General features: G+C 37.3%; 3 long non-coding RNA genes across 6 annotated transcripts; all 3 read left to right on the top strand.

The window, feature by feature from the left end:
• The first annotated feature begins 1279 nt into the window (after positions 1-1279).
• LOC127108000 (uncharacterized) lies at positions 1280-13854 on the top strand. 4 transcript variants are annotated; one of them, XR_007795886.1, is made up of 3 exons: positions 1280-1484; positions 13318-13521; positions 13728-13854. It is a non-coding gene; the product is annotated as an uncharacterized LOC127108000 (long non-coding RNA). The 4 variants fall into 4 exon arrangements; XR_007795885.1 differs by having other exon boundaries at positions 1281-1484; positions 13364-13521; XR_007795883.1 differs by lacking the exon at positions 1280-1484 and adding an exon at positions 13025-13228.
• On the top strand, positions 2111-2901 carry LOC127108002 (uncharacterized). The gene is made up of 2 exons (XR_007795888.1): positions 2111-2430; positions 2571-2901. It is a non-coding gene; the product is annotated as an uncharacterized LOC127108002 (long non-coding RNA).
• Positions 13855-14014: 160 nt separating the features above from the next.
• LOC127108001 (uncharacterized) lies at positions 14015-14645 on the top strand. Its single transcript, XR_007795887.1, has 2 exons — positions 14015-14174; positions 14315-14645. It is a non-coding gene; the product is annotated as an uncharacterized LOC127108001 (long non-coding RNA).
• The last annotated feature ends 8546 nt before the right edge of the window (positions 14646-23191 follow it).

The raw sequence follows: 23191 nt of genomic DNA, 5'->3' as shown, positions 1-23191 counted from the left end.
CAGTTATGAGTTCAGGCCAAGTGATGCGAAAATCGTAATTAGATAAGCATAAGATAGAACAGCAAAGGGACAAAGCAGCCACTGTCCCGTTCGCCTCTGCTTCGCCTAGCGAAGGCTCAGCGAATGCTCGCTGCAGGCTCGCTTAGCGATGAGCTAGCGAGCAGCCACGGGTTTGGAGTTTGATAGCAGCATGACTTCCGAAAACCTGCACTCTTATGGCATTTGATCACAGGCATAGCATAGACAATTATACAGGATATTCATACTTAGATTCCCGTACGAAATCGAATTACATATAAAAACTTTAATCGGAATGCATCATGTATGTGAAGAATATCAATTGGAAACGTAAAACAGCGGTGATACGCAAACCTGTGTACAATTGCGATATTGAAAGGGACTGATTGCTTGGAGGCCGGATTGAGTTGGGCGGCGGTAGCTTCGGCGCGGATGGGCTGCCTTCAGGTTAGCAGGGTTTTTGCACCAGGGATTTCCGTCCTGCGTCCTGGTCTCTCCGTTTCGGTGTCCGTCCGTCTGTCTGTTTTCGTGGCTGAAGAGCTGGTATTTATAGTAGTAGTGGTGGTGACCTAATGGGCTTAAAATGAGGTCCAAAACTTCAGATTTTCGCAAACTTCGCTAGGCGAAGGAATTGCTCGCCTAGCGAGCAAGCTAGTTTTGGGCTTTTTTCTGGATCGGATGCTTCGCTGGGCGAGTGTCATGATGAAGTGTTCGCTAGGCGAAGGAATTGCTCGCCTAGCGAGCAAGCTATTTTGGGCCACTTTTGGATTGGGCCTGTTGTGAGCTGGGCTTTTGTCCATTTGATGTCAGTGCCTTGCAGAACAAGTCGGAGAGTCTTGAGGAATGCTTTGTAATATCAACGGGCAAATTTTGGGGTATGACAGTATGCGACACAACAACTTCTGAGGTTTATGATTATTATAGTAATAAACATAATAAATGGGACTCTGTCTCCAAGGATCACATTTTTTGCTTCGAAATTGTTCTCTTTGAAAATATTGAAATTGCTTTCTTCCACTGAGGTTTCCTTAATTTTGTAACAATTTGACATTGTTTGTTGTTGTTTTGGCAGGATATTGCTCTCACCCGGTTTCTTCTCTATTTTCTGCTCCTGGATCTCAGGTTCTGCTACAACAAATGGCTTCAGCATACGGTTGCCAAATGCACGAGACATTGCTAGCACTCTTAAATTAACAACAAGCAGATAACAATCCCGCAAAATCCATGCCTCCTTTCTAGAGAAAATTGAGAACCAACCAACAAGTCATTCCGACACATCCCGAAAACATACTTTTTGTCGCGAGTCTGGAACTGTTTGGTTGATTTTGTTGGGCCACATGTTTGTAATTATCATCTTTTGTTGTAAGTTTCAGGATGAACACCAGGGTCTTTCGTCAACCAAAGAGCCATCAACCTTCTGAGCTACTAATTGCCATGGAACAATTGCACTGTAATGTTCAACAACGGTAAGCATGATCTCCAGAAAAGTATGCCCCGATGCACATTCGAATTGTAAGCTTCATAATAATTTGCAATTCCTTTATAACAATTGTAGGCTTCTGAGAAATTGTCGTACTGTTATTATGTCTTGCATTTGACAGCAAAATTAACAACGGCATCAAGTTATTCTTTCTCAATTCTCAATGCTTCACCGGTTGTCCACAAGAGATTGTCAGCAGTGCAAGCTTCGAAGACTTTCTATTGTGAAAACTAAAGGTCCTTCAAAGCTGATTCAAACGACCCATCACTTAAACGAAAGGTAATCCTCCTCTGAGTCATTTGTGGCTTTTCCTTTTTTTACGGAATACACTGTGATATTTTCTTTTTGGATTTTTTTCTAGTACTACTAGAAACGATTTTGGGATCTACCCAGCCTTCAAAACCATTCAAATTTTTTTAATTTGCTTCTTCTGCTTGTTGATCCTCTTATTCTCCTTTTTTATGGTTTGAGTTTGAATTTCTCAGGACTCCTTAAAGAAGAGGTTAAGGCAGATTACATCTTCATATTTTGATGTCGGCGACAGGCGTCGAGTGAGGCTCCCCATATATCAGGCCCAGCTTGCATTGGCATGTCGTTAATTACGTCCGAAGCCGTATTCAACTCTCCCATTCGACCAAGAAGATCAACCGTTATCGCATAATGCTTTGAGTTTGGTACCAATTGATACTCGCTAATCATGATATCAAACATTTGTATCCCTTCTTTAATTAAACCTGAATGACTTCAAGAAGATAGAATTGAGATAAAAGTTACGTTGTTAGGCTTAGTATCACAATCATTAGCCATCTGATAAAATAATTTCAAAGCCTGTTTGGTCATGATTTTGGTTGATGCTGCTGTGATTTCACTATGGCTTTGTTGCAGGGTTCTTGTGTATCAACCGAAAGCTGAACAAATTGATTTGAGATCTGGTTAGAAGCAATGACACCGTTTTTTATAATATCATGTTGAGATGACTGCGGCTGTTTCTGCGGTTGCCGTCGGTGTTTGAATGTCTCCTCTGTTGTCTTTGCTGCTCGCTGCTGATATTGTTATGGTTAATATTGTGCAGGAAGTTTGTCGGAAGAAAATGAATCAGCTGTTGTGTTGGATTGTTTTGGCTGATGTTACATATTTCTGGACTGTTGAAGATTGGTTCAAGGAGTGACGGGTGAGTCTTGTGCATGATGATGGTGGAGGGAGACGGTGAGGGAAAAGGTTGAAGAGTTTTTTTTTGTTGTGGAATTTTTCCTCCATATTTCCTTTTAATTCCAACCAATTATTGTAATATGTATTAGTCACTAGGATATAATAAGTTGTAATAGTATTTAGCTTATGTAAAATGATTCACACAATGCCAAATTTCATGTAATGCAATGCATATGGACATGTTTATGGGATCATGCTTGGTTATAAAAAATGGATATGGATTTTAGAAATAATCTGAGACTAATCAAAATGTCAAGTTAAAATCAAAAAAACCAAATAAAACCAATTAAAATCAAATTAATCTATAATTCGTTAAAATTACTTTGATATCAACTCTAACATTTATTTGGAAATTAAAATCAATTAGAGTTTGAATCATTAGTAAAAACACAATTAAGATTAACTTGAAATTTGGAATTAGATTTACTTTGAAATTAAATTAAAATTGAAAACTAAAATCAAATAACTAAAATCCATTTTGTAATCACAAAGCACCATGATCAAAAAGCTAAATAATAACCGATGTTTATCACAAAATATGGATTTGGGAATGAATGTATGCAAATGAACTTTAGGCCAAGTGTCAAATAAAAAATGAAAAAAAATGAAAAAATTTCAGGGTCAAAATCGGGGTATGACAGTTGCCCCTATTTAAGTATCTTCAACTAGATCATATGAAGCAAGACAATCTTTATATGATCATAGTGGGAGATGGTTAAATACTAAGAAGACCCGGATTTTAATCCTGAATCCCTACGACATGATATGATATGATATGATATGCATGACATGATATGCGTGGATGCATGACTTTTTTTTTTTTAATTTTCTTCCCTGCTAGGGATATGGTGGACCCTTGACAGGGGATGCTACTAGACAGACCAAGTTGTGGGGAATGCTGATGGTCCACAGGAAGACAGACAAGTGGTAAGAAACAAACTCGCTGGGGAAAACCAAATCCTATTGGAGAGTCAAACACACATCGGGGAGTAATCGGAGTGGAATTTGATAAGCAGCATTCAGAGTACAAGAGATTTAGGGAGTAAGTTCACAGATGACTTACCAGACCTGACAATGCTGGGGAATAATCATGGAGAAAAACTCTTCAGAACAGGTTCATGTATGACCTGACACCGGAATAAAGCTCAACAACAGGTTCATATATGACCTGAATAGTATTGAACAAATAGAGAAAAAATCTTCAGAGCAGGTTCAAGTATGACTTGACACCGGAATAAAGCTCAATGACAGGTTCATATATGACCTGAATAGTATTGAACAAACAGAGAACAATCTTCAGTACAGGTTCAAGTATGACCTGACACCGGAATAAGGGTTCAACAACGGGTTCATATATGACCTGAATAGTATTGAACAAACATAGGAAAAAAACTTCAGAACAGGTTCAAGTATGACCTGACACCGGAATAAAGCTCAATGACAGGTTCATATATGACCTGAATAGTATTGAACAAACAGAGAAAAATCTTCAGTACAGGTTCAAGTATGACCTGACACCGGAATAAAGGTTCAACAACGGGTTCATATATGACCTGAATAGTATTGAACAAACAGAGAACAATCTTCAGTACAGGTTCAAGTATGACCTGACACCGGAATAAGGGTTCAACAACGGGTTCATATATGACCTGAATAGTATTGAACAAACATAGGAAAAAAACTTCAGAACAGGTTCAAGTATGACCTGACACCGGAATAAAGCTCAATGACAGGTTCATATATGACCTGAACGGTATTAAACAAAAAATTGGAAAAACTCTTCAGAGCAGGTTCAAGTATGACCTGACCCCGGAATAAAAGCTCAACAACAGGTTCATATATGACTTGAATAGTATTGAACAAAAATTGGAAAAACTCTTCAGAGCAAGTTCAAGTATGACCTGACCCCGGAATAAAACTCAATGACAGGTTCATACATGACCTGAATGGTATTGAATAAAAATTGGAAAAACTCTTCAGAGCAGGTTCAAGTATGACCTGACCCCGGAATAAAACTCAATGACAGGTTCATACATGACCTGAATAGTATTTGAACAAACAGAGAAAGAATCTTCAAAACAGGTTCATGTATGACCTGATACTGGAATAACAACAATTGGACTCTGACCGTAAGCAATGGACTACAACCACCCTTTAACGGATTTTGCCAACAACAATTGGACTTGAAAATGACCGGGAAAACCGGATGTTGGTTTAGGGATACCAAAGACAAGCTGGAATTAGAGGTCAAAGGATCTAGGATCGACAACAAGACCTGGGTCAATGCAAAATGAGCACGAAGTACATTTCGGCTATGCATGATTTGAATTTCCTTTTATGCATGATATATGAATGATCATGATTATGAGAATGCTGACACTGGGCAGACTGGGAGTTTGTAAAGGCTTTTTATGGAAGCTCATGATTCCTCAACACCGAGAACTCAACCGAATATTTTATGATAAATGTTGTCAAAGGAGGATTCTATCCAGTTTGATAGCCACAACTTAGCCAATGGATCCTTTTGGAGGATTAACGGATCGTGCTAGCATAATTTTCGGGCACGCGTCTTAAACTCAATAGTTGTTGACGTATGGCAAAATTTGTTTGAGCAGTTTGAAAGCACGAAGAAAGAGGTTCTTCCCCTCTGTGGCTCATCTTGCCCCAGTCTGTTGGGACTTCGGAAATGTTCACCTTGAAAGTGGGTTTGGAAACAACTTGCCATGAGACTACCTCGAGATGGCTTGCCCCAAGTGTTTGAAACTTTGCAATGGTCCGAACTTGACTAACCAAATGTTGGAATGGAAGACTCTTGGTTGACTGTCCTTTGGATAGTTGGACTTATTGAGCTCTGAGGTGGCTTGCCCCAGGTGTTTAAAACTTGCAATGGTCCGAACTTGACTAACCAAATGTTGGAATGACAGACTCTTGGTTGACTGTCCTTTGGATAGTTGGACTTATTGAGCTCTGAGGTGGCTTACCCCGGTCTAAGTCTTGAAGCAAATTACTCTTGGCTAGATGACCCTTAGGGTGATTAGCTCGAATTAACTGATGCTCAAAGTGATTTGCCCCTGAATAGACTTCTTTCACTCCATCAAGTTCCTCAACTGTGTATTGAATTTCTTTGATGCTAAGTGTTGACTCGCAAATAAGATTGTTCATTCAAAAATGGTAATTTTAATGCAGTGTTTATGCAAAAATTTGAAATCAAAATTTATTGATATGAACGGGTGAAATACAATGAACGAGTCGTTGATCAAGTCATTCACAGTATGCAAGTTGGTGCCATCAAATGATTTACAAAAATCGTTTGGAGTCAAGTTAACACAACCTTGTTATAGTATGCTTTCAAAATAAACCCTGCCTCAATTAGGTCTTTTAAGGGTTGTAACGTGGTCTGGTTCACGGTTTTTTTTGAAACAAAAGGATATAAGGCTCAAAATTTATTTTTACCCACCCCTTCTTCTTGATGATCTCCAGTTCCTACGTTCAGTTAATTCAATACACGCATTTGACTTCCAAGAGGGTTCGAAGGTGTGATGAGGATTCAAGACTAATTTTCTTGAAATGGCAGTCACCATATTTTTTTGTCGAGGATTTAATGACCCCTTTTGATTGATTTTCTTTATCCCTAATTTTGCCTGGACCGCTTCTTTGAAGCTTTTGGTCCATCGGGATGCCCTAACTTTTGCCTAAGTCATCTTGTGGTATTGACCTAGTGGGCTTTTTTCTATTTTTTTTAAAGGTGTTGACTGCCACATTATTGGTGGATGAGGATCAACCAACATTAATTTTATCTTTTCTCAACTTCTTCGACACTTCAACATGTGCGCGAAGGATAACATGTGGTTGAACCTAATTGGAGGGTGTTCATATGGACGATTTTTTTTTGAAAGATCGAATGCATGATCAAACTATCTGAACACAACTACCCTGCCCCAGGTTAAGATTAAGGGTTTTAGATCCGAAATAAACACCAACTTCTAGGCTCAAAGTGGTTGACTAGGGATTAACTTCTTATCTCTTCAGTGTTTGGGGATTTGAAACAATGCCCTACATCATCGACAAGGTTTTCTTCAAAAGCATACCACAACAATTTCAGGTGTTTTATTTTCATCATCCTCCCTCCAATCTTTGTTAGCACAACGGTTTGATAAACAAAAGTGAATGAGAGAAGTATTTTTGTTTTTAACATAAATGAGAAACGAGTGAATACGAATGGATCAATTCAAAAGATGCATAAACATTCCATTAATCTTACCAATTCAAATAAAACAACAATGTTTAAAAGCAAATAACAACCAACATGCAAAGAAACTACAAAAGAAGTGTTGAAACAACCAAATGATTGCCAGCTTTAGGGAATTGATTTCTTCAAACTTGAAGATTGGGATCAACCAGTTCTTTGACATGATGATCTTCAAATTCTTTTCTTTCAATCTCATCGTCGAATGCAACCCTCTTGGATCCACTACTCACTTCTTCTTTTCTTTCATTGGTATAGGTCGTGACATTGGAAATCCAAGGCGGTATCTCAATGCTCTTACTAGGAAACAATGATAGCTCACTAGCCACATCCCTGACATCTTCCTTGTGGTACAAAACCTTGAGGGGTCTCAAGGGTCCTTTCCCTTTCTCATTATCTGGCCCAGAAATCAAAGTATATGTACCTGAGCCCTCCTCCTTGAGTGTTGGTGACCTTATGTCAATTAATCCTTGCAACTTGAGCTTAAAACTCATGCATTCCTCGATGGAGTGCCCCATTGTTCCAGTATGGTATTCGCACTTGATCTTCGGGTGATCTTCTTCAAAAACTAAGCTCTTTTTGTTAATCAGTCCTCGTACCAAGGCTTTTAGCGCAAAGCAAGAATCTAGGTCATGTCCCAATGCCCCTTTATGGAATTCACATGTTGCATTTGGATTGTACCATGGCAGGTATGGTGACACAGGCGTGAGAGCTCGAGGTGTCACCAAAGCATTTTGGATCAATTGCGGGTAGAGCTTGCTATATGGCACCGGAATCGAGTCATTGTGATCCTTGTTCCTCTTGTTCTGATTCTGATTTTTATTCTGAACCTGGCTTTGGTGACTTTGAGGAGCAATAGCCAGAGGATGTTGCTGATGACGTCTTGAGGGAGGTCCATATACTGGTAAATGAGGAGTTGCCACATAGAATTTCCCTTGACTTGGGGTGACACCAGATGGATGCGGGGTAATAGCTCTCTTTGTTGCAGCAGTGTATATTGGGTGACCCTCTTTTCTCAACAAGACTTGCAGGGTTTCCAAGACCTATCTCATTTGGCTCTTCAAAAGGTTAAGTTCCTCCTTCAGTGCTTCTTGGCTTTTCCTTAGCTCGTCCATCATCTCCTGAGACATGGTTCTTTGTTCTAAACGCGTGTTGAGAATCACTTCGCTTCACGGACAAAAGATGGATGAGTTTTTTTGGTATTTTGTCTGGAAAATGACATGCGTTATGATGAGATGCAGATGCAATGAAATGTGAATGAATGCAATGCAAGCCATGCATATTTGTGTTTTTTCTTCAATACACGGGTTCAAAAGTCCAAGGTACTGATAAATTTGATTGCTTTTCCAAAACGGGGTTCTCACTGGGTATGATCTAGGGCTTTGTTACAAAGGATCCCTAGAGTCATTGATTCACAAGAATGTTTGACGCTTACGGGAAATACTTTCCGGTCGTCAACTCCATCAAGGGAATCTATTCTGGGTGAGGTTCTCGTACCGACTCTTACGAAGTATTCACCTCGGGAGTCCGTACTACGCAACCATCGACTGGGTTCTAGACAGGGTACTCCGAGTCATGGATTCAAAAGACTGTTTGACGCTTACGGAAAATACTTTCCGGTCATCAACTCCATCTAGGGAATCTACTCTGAGCGAGGTTCTCGTATCGATTCTTACGAAGTATTCACCTCAGGAATCCATACTACGCAACCATCATTTCTAGTTGGCCAAAGGTTCAATGTTCTAAAAGGTCCTTAGAGTCACGGACCCTTTTGAAACATCGGCGCTTACGAGGTATACACCTCGGGCGACAATATTTGCAAAAGAATCTATTCTAAGTGAGGTTCTCGTACCGACTCTTACGAAGTATTCACCTCGGGAGTCTGTACTACTCAACCATCGTCCTATCTTATGTTATTTTTTCACTCTAGACTCGGGTGTAGAGTCTTTCCCACATGGTTTGCAATCAAATACCCAAGTACCAACAATCACAATAGAACCAATATACAACAAATATCAATATAACAATAAAGATATTAAAAGCAATAAATAAGGGAAAAGCCATAAAATTAAACAAACAAAGGCACACAAACGTCCTAACTAGGCTTGACTCGCTTAGAATTTATCATTCCCCAGCAGAGTCGCCATCTGTCGCACCTCGAAAAAAATATGGGGATACGACTTCAAAGCGAAGCGCGATCGTACGCTCGCAATGATGGACTGAACAGAGTCGCCACCGAACTTTATTTATTCCTAAAAAGGAAAGGGGAAATATCGATAAAACCCAAGACAAATGAAAGGATAAGATATGGTCATCGCAACCAATATCAGGGTTCGGGAGTCGATTACGCAAGGGGAAGGTATTAGCACCCCTCACGTCCGTTGTACTCAACGGGAACCATTAGGTCAGTTGTGTGCATTAGTGTTAGTTAAAATATTAGGCTTTTCGAATTATTAGGTGGGAAAGAAAGAGTAAAAGAGAGGAAAATGTTTTTGGATTTTTGACGAAGGACTAAACCTAAGTTTTTTATTAGTGGGCCTGACAAGATTTACAAATCCTGCTCCTACGTATCTCAATAGAGAAGTCAAGGCTTACGTAGTTCTGGGTAGAAAAATGTTTGTTTGTTGGTCGATTTTAGCGAAGGCTATACTGTATTAATCGACGAAAACATTGTTTTACCCAAAACAGATGAGGAGTGGACGCATACCACACATCGAACGGATTTATAAATCTACATTCGGAAAAGCGTCATTTATCTCTACTCAACAATCGTGGTCGAAACATTGTTTTGTATCACTTAAGACAAGATACCTTTCGTTTATGAAAAAGGTTTTTGATTAGTCGCACGGCGGCGAGAAAAGAGTTTGATTGGTTGGATGTATTTTGAGTGATGGCGAGAACTTGGATGAGCGAGATATACATCTCGAATCCTAGCCTCAGGAGTGAATGTTATACACCATGTTCCATTTCCATCTTTATTAAAAAAAGTTAAGATAGGAATTAAGTATTTTTGGAATTTGACTGGGAAAGGGTTTGAAGAAACCGCATTGACAGTTTTAGAAGATGGCGAGAGTTAAGATTGGCGAGGCATACGTCTCGAATCTTAACCTCAGGAGTGCATGGTATACACCATGTTCCATTTCCACCTTTATTGAAAAAGTGTTAAATAAGAATTATGTATCTTGAGTTTTGTTGTGAAAATGACTTGACCTAGATCAAGTATTGATGGACGTTTAAGAGAAATTTGAATGAGTGTTTGAGAGAGCAAAGTGGATAAATTTAGATGATGGCGAGAGCTAGGATTGGCGAGATATACATCTCGAATCCTAGTCTCAGGAGTGCGTGGTATACACCACGTTCCACTTCCATCTTTATTGAAAAAGTCTTGACTATGAATTAATATATTTTTTTTTTGAGTTTTTATCAGGAAAAATGGCTTGACATTAAATCAAGCGTTTGATGAAAGTTTGAAAAATAAGTGGAATAAAATTGGGGGGAGAAGTGAATTGACTTGTTTATGGAGAAAATACTCGACGTTGGATCGAGTCATATTTTTGTATTTTTTTGGAATTTGTTGATTTTATTCTTGTGTTAGTATCTAGCTAAACAGTCAAGTAATAAAGAAATAAAACAGTACCAAATTATTACACATCGGGGGAGTGGGGTACATCTTGTTAAATGGGGATTAAAAAATCATGAAATAATTAAATCGGGCCCAAACAACAAATAATGTAATGCATGAGTGTAAGTGCAAGAGAACCGGCTCATTGTAAGAAAGCCCAAGAGTAAGCTATGTGAGGTTGATGGCGATGCTTAAAAAAGCAATCGACTTACAAGGGTGTGAAAATGGGCTCGATATTGAATCGAGAAAAATGTGATTTTAATAGTTTTAAAATGGTTTTGAATGAATGATGAAATTAAAAGAAATCAAATTTGCGTTATTAAACAATAATAAAAACTATGAGTATAGGAGAAATTAATATAAAACATAAACATGAAAAAAATGCCAAAAGGAAATAAAATGCTAGATACGGGTATCAAACCCAATCCACTAAAACCTAGAAACTACCCTCTCTCCACTAGACCATTTATCATTAGTTATTATTTACCACAACCCTTTGAGTATATAAACCAGAAAGGATTGGAACAAAAAATATTAAAAATAAAAACTAAATAATAATAAAAAGACCTATTGGATTACCCAAAAGAAACCCAGCCGCCTGGCTGTTGGGTTCTAGAGGTTAATGGGTTGGGAACTCTAAACAAAATTAACCAGCATTAATATACACTATATAAAAAAAGAAATACTAAACATATTAAAAAAAATTTAGTTTTTTTTTAATAACTTAAAGGTTTGTTTGGCTTGAACTAAATAAAAAAAAACAAAAAAAAAACAAAAGCAACAGCAACGAATTGCTTCATCGTCCTCCTCTCTCCCAATCTCACTTTCACGAAATCAAAACTCACAATCTCCGTTTTTCTCTCTCGCTTCCCTCTACGAATCTCACACCAAATCCCTCTCACAACTCGTCTCTCTCCCAATCGCGTGAAACTTTGAAAGAAAGCTCACCTTTGTGTTGAGTCAGTAGCTCAGGTAACGACCGAATCTCCTTCCTTCGCCTCTTTCAATCGATTTCTTTTCTGGTTTGGGGGTTAGGGTTTTCGCTTTTGAAGTTTTTCGCCGCTAAATTTTTCGTCCCCTTTCTCACTGATTCGCTTTCCCTATTTATGTTTAGGGTTTCGTTTGGTCTTTGGTGAAAGAAGCATCCCTGCGAACTCCTTTCCGGGCTCAGAATTCGAATTATCCTGTTTGATGCTACAATTTGGAAAAGGTAATCTGAGCTCAAACTTTCTCTTTGAGTTTTGTCTCTATTCCAATTTGGGAATTTTTCGAAATTCTGCAGCTTTGACTAATTAATTTGTGTTACTGCAGTGAAATTTGGAGCAAAAGCTTCTCTGGTTTCAATGTAGCTGCTGATAAAATTTTGGTGACAGGTACGAGTTCTAAACGGAATATGGCTCAATTGGATAGCCCATTGGTGCAACTCTCAGAATGATAAAACGTAGACAAGGTTGTAATCAAGCTTCTGTGTATTGAAGGCTGAAGTTTCGTTGACTGAGCACAAGTTTGTAAAAGGCATCCCAGTCTATCTATTATCAAGTCCTTTGGAATGTAATCTAGAGTCATGAGTGAAACCCGTCTCAAGCCCACTTATATCAACAGAATAATCGACCAGATTGGATTTTGCAATAACTGTTGCCGTAGGTGAATGAACCATTACAACTTCCGCAACCATATATTTTCTCTGCTTTCTGCTGTTATTAAAGTCTGGCCAGAAAAAGTTTTCGAGCATATACTTGATATTCTTCCGGCTATTGAGGTATCAGCTGTTACACAGATTGACAGTCATTCAAAGCATGTTTTTGAGGATCTTATATCTGCAATTGTTCCTGTTTCTTCCTCTGGATGGCTCGTTCCTGTTGTTTTACTCTGACTTGTTGAATGTGCGGTTTTGATAGTGACCAATGTGATTTGGTTTAATTTTTTTGCAGGTTATGGTTGGGTAATTTGGTGAGGAGATGTGCTATAGTGTTGAATGGCAATGGCGGCAGTGAAACAAATGTGAGATTGGAGTTTGGTTGCTGCGACAACAAAACGGTTTGAGCATGAGGACCAAACTGGTGCCATTTGGTATGCGACACAGCAACTTCTGAGGTTTATGATTATTATAGTAATAAACATAATAAATGGGACTCTGTCTCCAAGGATCACATTTTTTGCCTCGAAATTGTTCTCTTTGAAAATATTGAAATTGCTTTCTTCCACTGAGGTTTCCTTAATTTTGTAACAATTTGACATTGTTTGTTGTTGTTTTGGCAGGATATTGCTCTCACCCGGTTTCTTCTCTATTTTCTGCTCCTGGATCTCAGGTTCTGCTACAACAAATGGCTTCAGCATACGGTTGCCAAATGCACGAGACATTGCTAGCACTCTTAAATTAACAACAAGCAGATAACAATCCCGCAAAATCCATGCCTCCTTTCTAGAGAAAATTGAGAACCAACCAACAAGTCATTCCGACACATCCCGAAAACATACTTTTTGTCGCGAGTCTGGAACTGTTTGGTTGATTTTGTTGGGCCACATGTTTGTAATTATCATCTTTTGTTGTAAGTTTCAGGATGAACACCAGGGTCTTTCGTCAACCAAAGAGCCATCAACCTTCTGAGCTACTAATTGCCATGGAACAATTGCACTGTAATGTTCAACAACGGTAAGCATGATCTCCAGAAAAGTATGCCCCGATGCACATTCGAATTGTAAGCTTCATAATAATTTGCAATTCCTTTATAACAATTGTAGGCTTCTGAGAAATTGTCGTACTGTTATTATGTCTTGCATTTGACAGCAAAATTAACAACGGCATCAAGTTATTCTTTCTCAATTCTCAATGCTTCACCGGTTGTCCACAAGAGATTGTCGGCAGTGCAAGCTTCGAAGACTTTCTATTGTGAAAACTAAAGGTCCTTCAAAGCTGATTCAAACGACCCATCACTTAAACGAAAGGTAATCCTCCTCTGAGTCATTTGTGGCTTTTCCTTTTTTTACGGAATACACTGTGATATTTTCTTTTTGGATTTTTTTCTAGTACTACTAGAAACGATTTTGGGATCTACCCAGCCTTCAAAACCATTCAAATTTTTTTAATTTGCTTCTTCTGCTTGTTGATCCTCTTATTCTCCTTTTTTATGGTTTGAGTTTGAATTTCTCAGGACTCCTTAAAGAAGAGGTTAAGGCAAATTACATCTTCATATTTTGATGTCGGCGACAGGCGTCGAGTGAGGCTCCCCATATATCAGGCCCAGCTTGCATTGGCATGTCGTTAATTACGTCCGAAGCCGTATTCAACTCCCCCATTCGACCAAGAAGATCAACCGTTATCGCATAATGCTTTGAGTTTGGTACCAATTGATACTCGCTAATCATGATATCAAACATTTGTATCCCTTCTTTAATTAAACCTGAATGACTTCAAGAAGATAGAATTGAGATGAAAGTTACATTGTTAGGCTTAGTATCACAATCATTAGCCATCTGATAAAATAATTTCAAAGCCTGTTTGGTCATGATTTTGGTTGATGCTGCTGTGATTTCACTATGGCTTTGTTGCAGGGTTCTTGTGTATCAACCGAAAGCTGAACAAATTGATTTGAGATCTGGTTAGAAGCAATGACACCGTTTTTTATAATATCATGTTGAGATGACTGCGGCTGTTTCTGCGGTTGTCGTCGGTGTTTGAATGTCTCCTCTGTTGTCTTTGCTGCTCGCTGCTGATATTGTTATGGTTAATATTGTGCAGGAAGTTTGTCGGAAGAAAATGAATCAGCTGTTGTGTTGGATTGTTTTGGCTGATGTTACATATTTCTGGACTGTTGAAGATTGGTTCAAGGAGTGACGGGTGAGTCTTGTGCATGATGATGGTGGAGGGAGACGGTGAGGGAAAAGGTTGAAGAGTTTTTTTTTGTTGTGGAATTTTTCCTCCATATTTCCTTTTAATTCCAACCAATTATTGTAATATGTATTAGTCACTAGGATATAATAAGTTGTAATAGTATTTAGCTTATGTAAAATGATTCACACAATGCCAAATTTCATGTAATGCAATGCATATGGACATGTTTATGGGATCATGCTTGGTTATAAAAAATGGATATGGATTTTAGAAATAATCTGAGACTAATCAAAATGTCAAGTTAAAATCAAAAAAACCAAATAAAACCAATTAAAATCAAATTAATCTATAATTCGTTAAAATTACTTTGATATCAACTCTAACATTTATTTGGAAATTAAAATCAATTAGAGTTTGAATCATTAGTAAAAACACAATTAAGATTAACTTGAAATTTGGAATTAGATTTACTTTGAAATTAAATTAAAATTGAAAACTAAAATCAAATAACTAAAATCCATTTTGTAATCACAAAGCACCATGATCAAAAAGCTAAATAATAACCGATGTTTATCACAAAATATGGATTTGGGAATGAATGTATGCAAATGAACTTTAGGCCAAGTGCCAAATAAAAAATGAAAAAAAATGAAAAAATTTCAGGGTCAAAATCGGGGTATGACAGCGACTTAGGGAAAAATGAGCGTCTCGGTGGATTGAAAACCCGAAAGGGCGATCCAGGCGAAAGTTAGAGACATGAAAAAAAATGAATATATATATATATATATATATATATATATATATATATATATATATATATATATATATATATATATATATATATATATATATATATATATATATATATATATATATATATATATATATATATATATATATATATATATTATATATATATATATATATCGTGCTAGATTGAGTACCTCACCCTGGGGCAATCTAGGCAAAAATTAGGGATTTGGCAAGTAACTGCATCCTGACAAGACTTTTTTCTACAACTGTCGCCTATCAAAGATTTTCGCTCAGTCATCATCAACTGAAGTTTCAAATACAGTGGATTCAGAGTTGGTGGAGAAACGGTCATTATGTTCAATGTAGCCCTTTTCCATGTATATCACCAATTTCAAATTTGTAAAGATCCATGGAGTCTCGCCATTTGCGGACTACCATTCTCTTAAATAAATTTGAGCCTTTATCCAATTCTTTGCACTCTTATTTTGTTTCTGTTTAACAAATGTTTACATGTTTTAATTAATGAATATCAGTGTTTTAAACAAATAAAGTTCTCATGAATAAACAGTTTTTAAACAAAGTGAACATTCACAATGACTGAAAGGATAAGTGGAATGTCCTCAGTGCTTTCCCAAGGATAGTATGATCACCAAAAGGTAAGACATTTGTTCATATTCTGGCATTCTTATATCCTCTTCATCAGCTTTCAAGTTGTCTCCCCAACCGAGCACAGAAAGAATGATATATCATCAGCTTCCCAGAGAGTCTGGTATGAGAAGTTCTCCTTGATGGCAGTGGATTGATCGGTCTTATGGATTGCTTTCCCCTAGTTGGATCTTCATCAAATGCATTCCTGGTAGTTTGTTTGTGTATGCATACTTGTTTCTCCCGCGGAGTTGTAGCAATCCATGATTGGTATATTGGTAATTTGTGAATGGTCCCTCCTTTTCCAATTTTCGCCTCGATCTTTTAGAGATGTGTATACCTATATATCAGGCACTAGCATTTGTGATTTATCATCTGTATGGTTGTCATCCCCTGTGTGTACTGACCTAAAATCCCTTATAGATTGATAAAAGTTGACGTACTCGCGAGGAAGTTTGTCTTTCCCCAGCTTGAGTAAGAATCTCCAGTGGAGTAAGCATGTGTTCCCTGCAGAGCTATCTTTCCAGATATTTGTCTCCTCAGCAGGAAATTGCCTAGTGCAGTTGATGAAAGGCTTGTTTCCCTTTTTATTTATTTTGAAAAGAGGTATCCCCGTTATGTCGCTTGTTGATGAAGGATTCATTTCCAGTTTCTCCAGCGAGGGTAGTTTCCTCAAGAGCATTTGTAGCTTGTCCCCAGTAGGGTTTCCAGATCAGAGTTTGATGTTTGTATCTCCTCCAAGTATGAAGATTTCTTCTAGCATTAAGAGCTGGTGGTGAAGATGTTTATTTCCTTCCCCAGTGGAGCAAAATGCTATTATATCCCTTTTGCAGAGTTTCCTCTCTGGCAGATAGAAAGGAGTGTTTTGATTTATGTACACCTGATTTGTGGTTGTTCCCCACGGAGTTTCACATCGTTCCTTGATAAGTTTCCCCAGTAGAGCTTCTTCTCTGGCGGATCTTATTGTTATTTAACCACCTGTCCCCGAGAGAGTTGATGGAAACTCCTCGACAGATTTTTCTGCATCTTTCTGATGTCAGGACTGTTTGCTCCTGGAAGACTTCTCATGTATAGAGTATTATTTCTCGCAGTTGGAAACTTTGACTTTTCCTAGAGATAATCCCCTATTTACTCTTATCCCAGAGATAATCCCCATCAGTGTTGAGTTCTCTGTTTGATTTCTCCTCTTTCGCTTCTCCTGAATACATCTTCTTTGTATCCTCAGCGAGTGTAGCTTTTGGGATAGGGTTTGATACCCCTGATGATTTATTTTCATCCTTCTCGGGTTATTCCCAAGCTGAATTCTCCAGTAGGCTTCGCCCTTCTTGTCGAGATGTTTGCCGAGTGTTTGTTCGTGATTCTTGGAATTGTTTGTGTTAGATATGTCTGTTTGTTAGCACTAATCATACACAAATCATGCATATACATGCATAATCATAGCATTCAGATATTCATGATTGCATTCTTTGCCATATATATTTGCTTGTTATCTCCTGCTATTGGTGAAATGTTCTTCCCCAAGCAGATGTTTGAGTCTGATCTATCCATATAAAGTCAGTCCCATAGGCAGAAAGTGTCTATCTTTCCTTCTTCCTTCCCCACTGAGTTATGTCCTCGTGGATGATTATTGTTTCAGTTTCCTCCCCAATTGTGTATCGGGATGGAATTACTCCTATGAGTTATATCCTCATTGGGTTGAGTCTTATTTGATTGTGTCTTTCTAGTTTGTTCCTAGATTGATTTTCCTCTCTTGTTATCCCCTGCAGTTCCCTGTGGTTCAGTTGTTCAATTGCTCAGTAACCAGTAATTGTTCATCCTTTCCCCAGCGGATTTTGTGGCCTTCTACCCAGTAACCGGTAGTTGTAAGTCCTATTTCTGTGGTTTTCTACCCAGTAATCGGTAGATGTAATCCCCTCTTTGTTGGTTGTCTTTACCCAGTAATCGATATTGATATTCCTTCGTTTTTTAGTATACCACCTAGTAACCGGTGATATATCTCTTGGATAATCTCTTTTGTCAGGCGATTTATCCCTAGTGAGTCATCTTTCATTTACCCTTGTTTGGTAATGGTTGTTGCTCCTCCTGATTGGTCATCATTTTATACCCAGTAACCGATATCCCGATGTCCTTTCTTTTCGGTCGATTTATCCTTTATTAACCCAGTAACCGGTTGTGGATAATCATCCATGCGAGTATGTTATCTACGTTTTACCCATATAACGGTAGTAGATAATATATCTCATGTGCACTTCAGTCGAAGTATTTTTCTTCCCCAGTCGAGTAAGATTCGTATTTCCTTGTGGAATCGAATGTCCATCCTGTAAGTCGAGTTTGCTTTTTCAGCCCTCCTTTTGGATGATGAGTGTCTTGGATATGTTCCCAATTCACGCCTGGTTGGTCACCTATTATATGCCCAGTAACCGGTATCCCTGGTGTTCCTTTCTTCTGCTTCCTATTATGACTTTTTGTCCCCTGTGGAGTCAGATTTTCCTGAGTTGAGATGTGTCATTTGGGTCCTCCTCAGATGTTTCGGATGATTGATATCTTTCACCCTTATACCGGTCTTACATATTCTTTGTCCCTGAGCATGATGTTCTCCCACCCAGTAACCGGTGTTTTGATAACATGTCTCTCTTTGAGTTTATTACCCAGTAACCGGTAATATCTCGTTGTTTCTTCCTCAGCTGAGTCCTTTGTGGACGTCCCCGTCTGAGTCCAGATTTTATCCGATGTATCCTTTATGGATAGTTTTACTGTATTGGCACATTCCCCAATACATGCATCTTTGCGTCAGCTCGAGTCTTTCCATCGATTTATTTTCATGGAATCCCTTCGTGTCTCCCAGCAAGTTTTCAAGTCGTGACCTGCTCACACATTTTTACCTTATTTCTCCCAGATTCTCTATCTCCCTAGTGAGTGTGTTACTCATATGGATTTTTCAGTTTCTCCCGATTTCTTTTCCTTTGTGGCAATTATTCACCATGAAGATTTATTTTGCATACATACATTTGCATCATGAGGTCTCTTAGGGACCAAAGTTCGTCTCTTTGCTATTATTTAAGCCCATTCTATCTCGTCGAGCCGAAGATTTTAACCTTCATATCTCCGGCTAGAATGACCTTAAATAGGGGCATCTGTAAGACCCTAATTTTGACCCTAAGATCCTTCATGGCATCATGTTATTGCACAAGTGCATTGCCTCAAGGATCATAACATGTTTGCCTCCTTAACCCTAGGGTTGGGACTTGTTTGAGTGTTTTGAGACCACCAAGCATCTTGTATTTTATATTATTGCATTTGATTACTAACCAAAAGCACAAAAATATGTCACTAACTCTTTTTGTTTTGAAGCTCAAGTGATCATGTGCTCCACAATGCTCCTAGGAGGCTCCTAAGCCCAATGTAATGGCTAGATGAAGATGAGAAAAAGCATGACAATGGTCCACAAATGTCCTAATCATCATATATGTCTCCCAAGTATCTCAATTTGCTAATTTTATCAAGATAACCCAAAGGGCTTGAAGATTGTTTCCCAAGGAAACCCTAATTTCACTGAGCTTTGACTATGCCTTGCCCATGAAGCAATCTCAACCTCTGATCAAATTTAATCAAGGGAAGTTCTTTCATTCATCATTTTATGCATATATGAGCCTATTTGAGTCCCCTCAATCATTTATTCATCAAGATTGGAAGTTTGACCTTGAAAAGTTGACCAGTCAAGTCATCTGACTAAACTGAGGTTCAATGAGATATAATTTTTGATGTGTTTCTCAAATGAAGATGATCCAAAGAGAACAAATGTTCCTAAGAACCATATGAAAAAATTTCATGTTCATCCAAAATCCATTTGAATCTTGTAAGGTCATCATTCATTTCAAAACATTATAGGTCATTTTGACTGAGACCCTAATTTTAGGTCAATTTACCAAGGGAATAACTTCCTTAACTTTTATGATTTTTAGGTGATACAAAAGGAATTGGAAAGCTTGAGATGTCTACTTAAAATTCTATGTTGGAAAAAATTTCATAATCCTAAAATAAATACATGTGATAATGCAAAACATTATAGGTCATCTTGGACGTAATTCATTAAATTTGAAAAAGTACCCAACTTAGAATGCCAGTAAAATTGCCATAGAAAATCCAAATGATGCAAAATTTGAGTCTAAATTGACTACCTTGAAAGGATATACAACTTTGATGTTGGAGATTTTTTCATTTGAAGCTTGTATCATGAAGACATAGGGGTTTGATTAAGCTTACTTTTGGGATAATTTTTCAAAGTGATTTGAATATGTTTTACCTTTGGACTTTCCAAGCCAATTTTGATCAATTTTCACATGCCAAATTATTTTTTGCCCAAAATGACTTTTATTCCTTGTTTCAAGAGCTTTCCAACCATTACTGACAATAGTCTTTTGGATTCACCATTTTTTAGTTTCAAAATTATCTTCATTTATGTGCATTTTTTATATTTCATGTTATAACTTGGTATGCAAGTATTTCCCATTCAATGTGCATGTCCAAATGCCTTTCATGTGAACTCAACAAGCTTCTGCAGCCATTCATGGGCCTTCCACACATCCATAAAGGCCCATGCAATCAAATTTCAAATTCTCATGCACATGAGCAAAGTGTGTGATCAGCCACATTCAGCTATAAATAAACACCTCATGAGTTTCATTTCACAACCTTCTGGAGATCCCATATGCTGCTGCACTGAAACCATAACCCTCACCAAAGGAATCACTCAATTTTTTTTCCAGATTTTCAAGCTTGAAATTCAGTATGATTAGCTGAGTTTTAAAGCTAGATTCCTTAGCCAATCATCTTCCATACACTCAAGGATCAAAGAGGAACAAAGATCTTGGAGAATTTGTGGCCATAAGTTCATCAATTCAAAGGTATAAACTCAAACTTTTTAGATCTGAAACTCTTAATTCAATGTAGTTTGCTTTTGTTTCTGTGGTTATCTGAAGTCCTCATACTTGAGGCAAGCTGTTGATGCATTCAATTTTCCATTTCATGAGCAATCCGTGTGGACACCATGATTTTCTCCTTCATTTTTCTCTCAATATAGGAAGAGTGAGGGAAATCCAATGGTACAATGATGATCTACATCACATGAGCTTCATTTCGATATCCTTGTTTCTTATTTTTGTTAAGATATATTTTCTGCAACTTTTGGCCAGAATCTATTGCTTCGTCGGAGAAGATGGTGGTTTCCACCACCACCACCACGTGTGTTACTCCCTGGCCTTTGGATCTTGCTTCCATGATCTAATCGTGTGCGTTCATTTTAATTACTTCATTTAATTCGTTTTGTGGGGCGTTTGACTTGAGTGTACCGTGTGTCTTCAGATTTGGACCATACACAAGTGTCACGTCAATTAATGAAGCGCATCATGTGGCTCAGGCTTTTTCGCTTATTTCATTTTTCTTTTTATTTTCTGTTAATTCATTTCATTTTTAAAAATTCATTAAAAATTCATTTGAAGTCTGAAAAATATGAGACCAATTCCAAAAAATTTCTTGAAAAGTCTAGTTTCATATTATGATTTTTAATTATTTTTATGACTTCATTTGATATTTTTTTATGAATTACTTGGATTTTATTGATTTTAATTCATTTTAAAATACTTTCTGACTTTTAAAAAAATACAAAAATATTTTCATAACATCTATGGATCATGATAAGTCAATGAAAAATAGTCTCAACAATTTCTTGATTGTTTTGAGATTATTTGATATTTTAACTCATATTATGCTATTTTTGGTTGTTTTTAATTGATTTTAATTACTTTCTGATTTCAAAAATTTGTGAGAAAATTAGTCAAAGTTTGTTTGACTATATTGAACCTATGGGAATTTAATTGGACTTATTGAAGTTGTTTTGAATTGAATTTGAGGTTTAACTTTGTTTGTTTATCTTTTATTTGTATTTTCTTTTAATTCAAAAAATACCAAAAAATATTATTGACTTCTTGACTTGTTATCTTCATTTCTCTTCTGTTTGGTGTTGATTGATGTTGAATTGATTCAACTTTGATCAAATTCATTGGATCTTGTGGTTTGAAAATCCTTAAGGATTATCACCTAGAAAGATGAATGAATTTAATCAAGGATGAGTTATCCCTTGATCAGTTGGGATTTGTTGTTGAATTCTTACCCCCTCCCTTTCATCTTCATCCCTTTCTTTCCATCAATGACCAATGAGTTAAAGTCTTAAGGTTGGTCTTGACAAATAAAAGTTTAATCTTCTTTGATCCAAACCAAATTCAACTTGATCGATGATCAAGTGAGTTATTTTGTGTCAAAGATAGGTTACTTTTTGGTCAAGCAAATAACCAAAAGTCAATACAAGGCCCTTCCCTTTTTGTTTGGCATGGCAAGTTTATGGAGCTTGGCTTACTAGTCATGATCTCTAACTTGTGTTCTTTGCCTAAATTCTTATTGTCCGGCCTCAGATAGGTATGACTACTACATTAGTCCACTTACGATTGCTTAACACAGCGCTACATTGTCTCATTACAAGCTAACATAACTCTACTAACTACTAACTTTAATTTGAGCTTTTAAATTCTTGTCATTTACTTTTAATGTCATTTATTTCTTGCTCATTATTCATCTTGATTTTCATTTTGCTCACTTGAGCATGTATTTTATGTTTATGCCATTTTTCTTTTGCTCATTTGAGCTCATTATTGTATATAAATATATTGCTATCTTGTGTTGTTTTTGTGTTTGTTTTGATTTGAACCAAAATGCAAAAGGAGAAAGGACTTAGAATTAGGATTTACCCATGCTTAAAGGAGTTCAAGAGCAACCAGGCCTCATGCCTTTAGAATGCAAAATTTGTTGAAGAGCAACTAGGCCTCATGCCTTTAGAATGCTAAAATTCAAAGTTGATCTCAAAGGACTTCTCCTCAAACTTATTCTTTGTCCATTCCCTTTATTGTGTTGTGAGCTTTTTGATGTTTGCTTTTGTGTGATAGGGATCTCATCTTAAGATTGTGAAAAGAGGAACATTGTCATGAGTAGCCAAGTTAAGAGCCAAGCCAAATGGAGATCCTAGGAGCTTGAATTTAATTATTGATTGCTTGTTTCTGTGTTAAGTCCAAAGGAAAGGAGCATCTTGAGTCATCTCTATGACTCCAAGAAAAGGAAGTCCAAGGGTTATCTTTCCTCACTTATCTTTGTATGCTTTAGAAATAACCCTTCTCTCTTCTCCCCACTCTAACCAAGCCAAAAATCATTTTCAAAACTTTGACTTTATTTCAAATTAGAAACCTAGGCCTTAAGCCTTTGACTTTTCAAAACCATTTTCATAAATACTCATTGTGAATAAACTTTAATCCCACTTTGACTTCATTTTGTAAATAAATT

The sequence above is a fragment of the Lathyrus oleraceus genome, chromosome 7 (assembly GCF_024323335.1).
Source record: "Lathyrus oleraceus cultivar Zhongwan6 chromosome 7, CAAS_Psat_ZW6_1.0, whole genome shotgun sequence".
Classification (NCBI taxonomy): Eukaryota; Viridiplantae; Streptophyta; class Magnoliopsida; order Fabales; family Fabaceae; genus Lathyrus; species Lathyrus oleraceus.
Note: the sequence above shows the minus strand (reverse complement) of the source record. Positions and strands in the feature narration are given on the sequence as shown.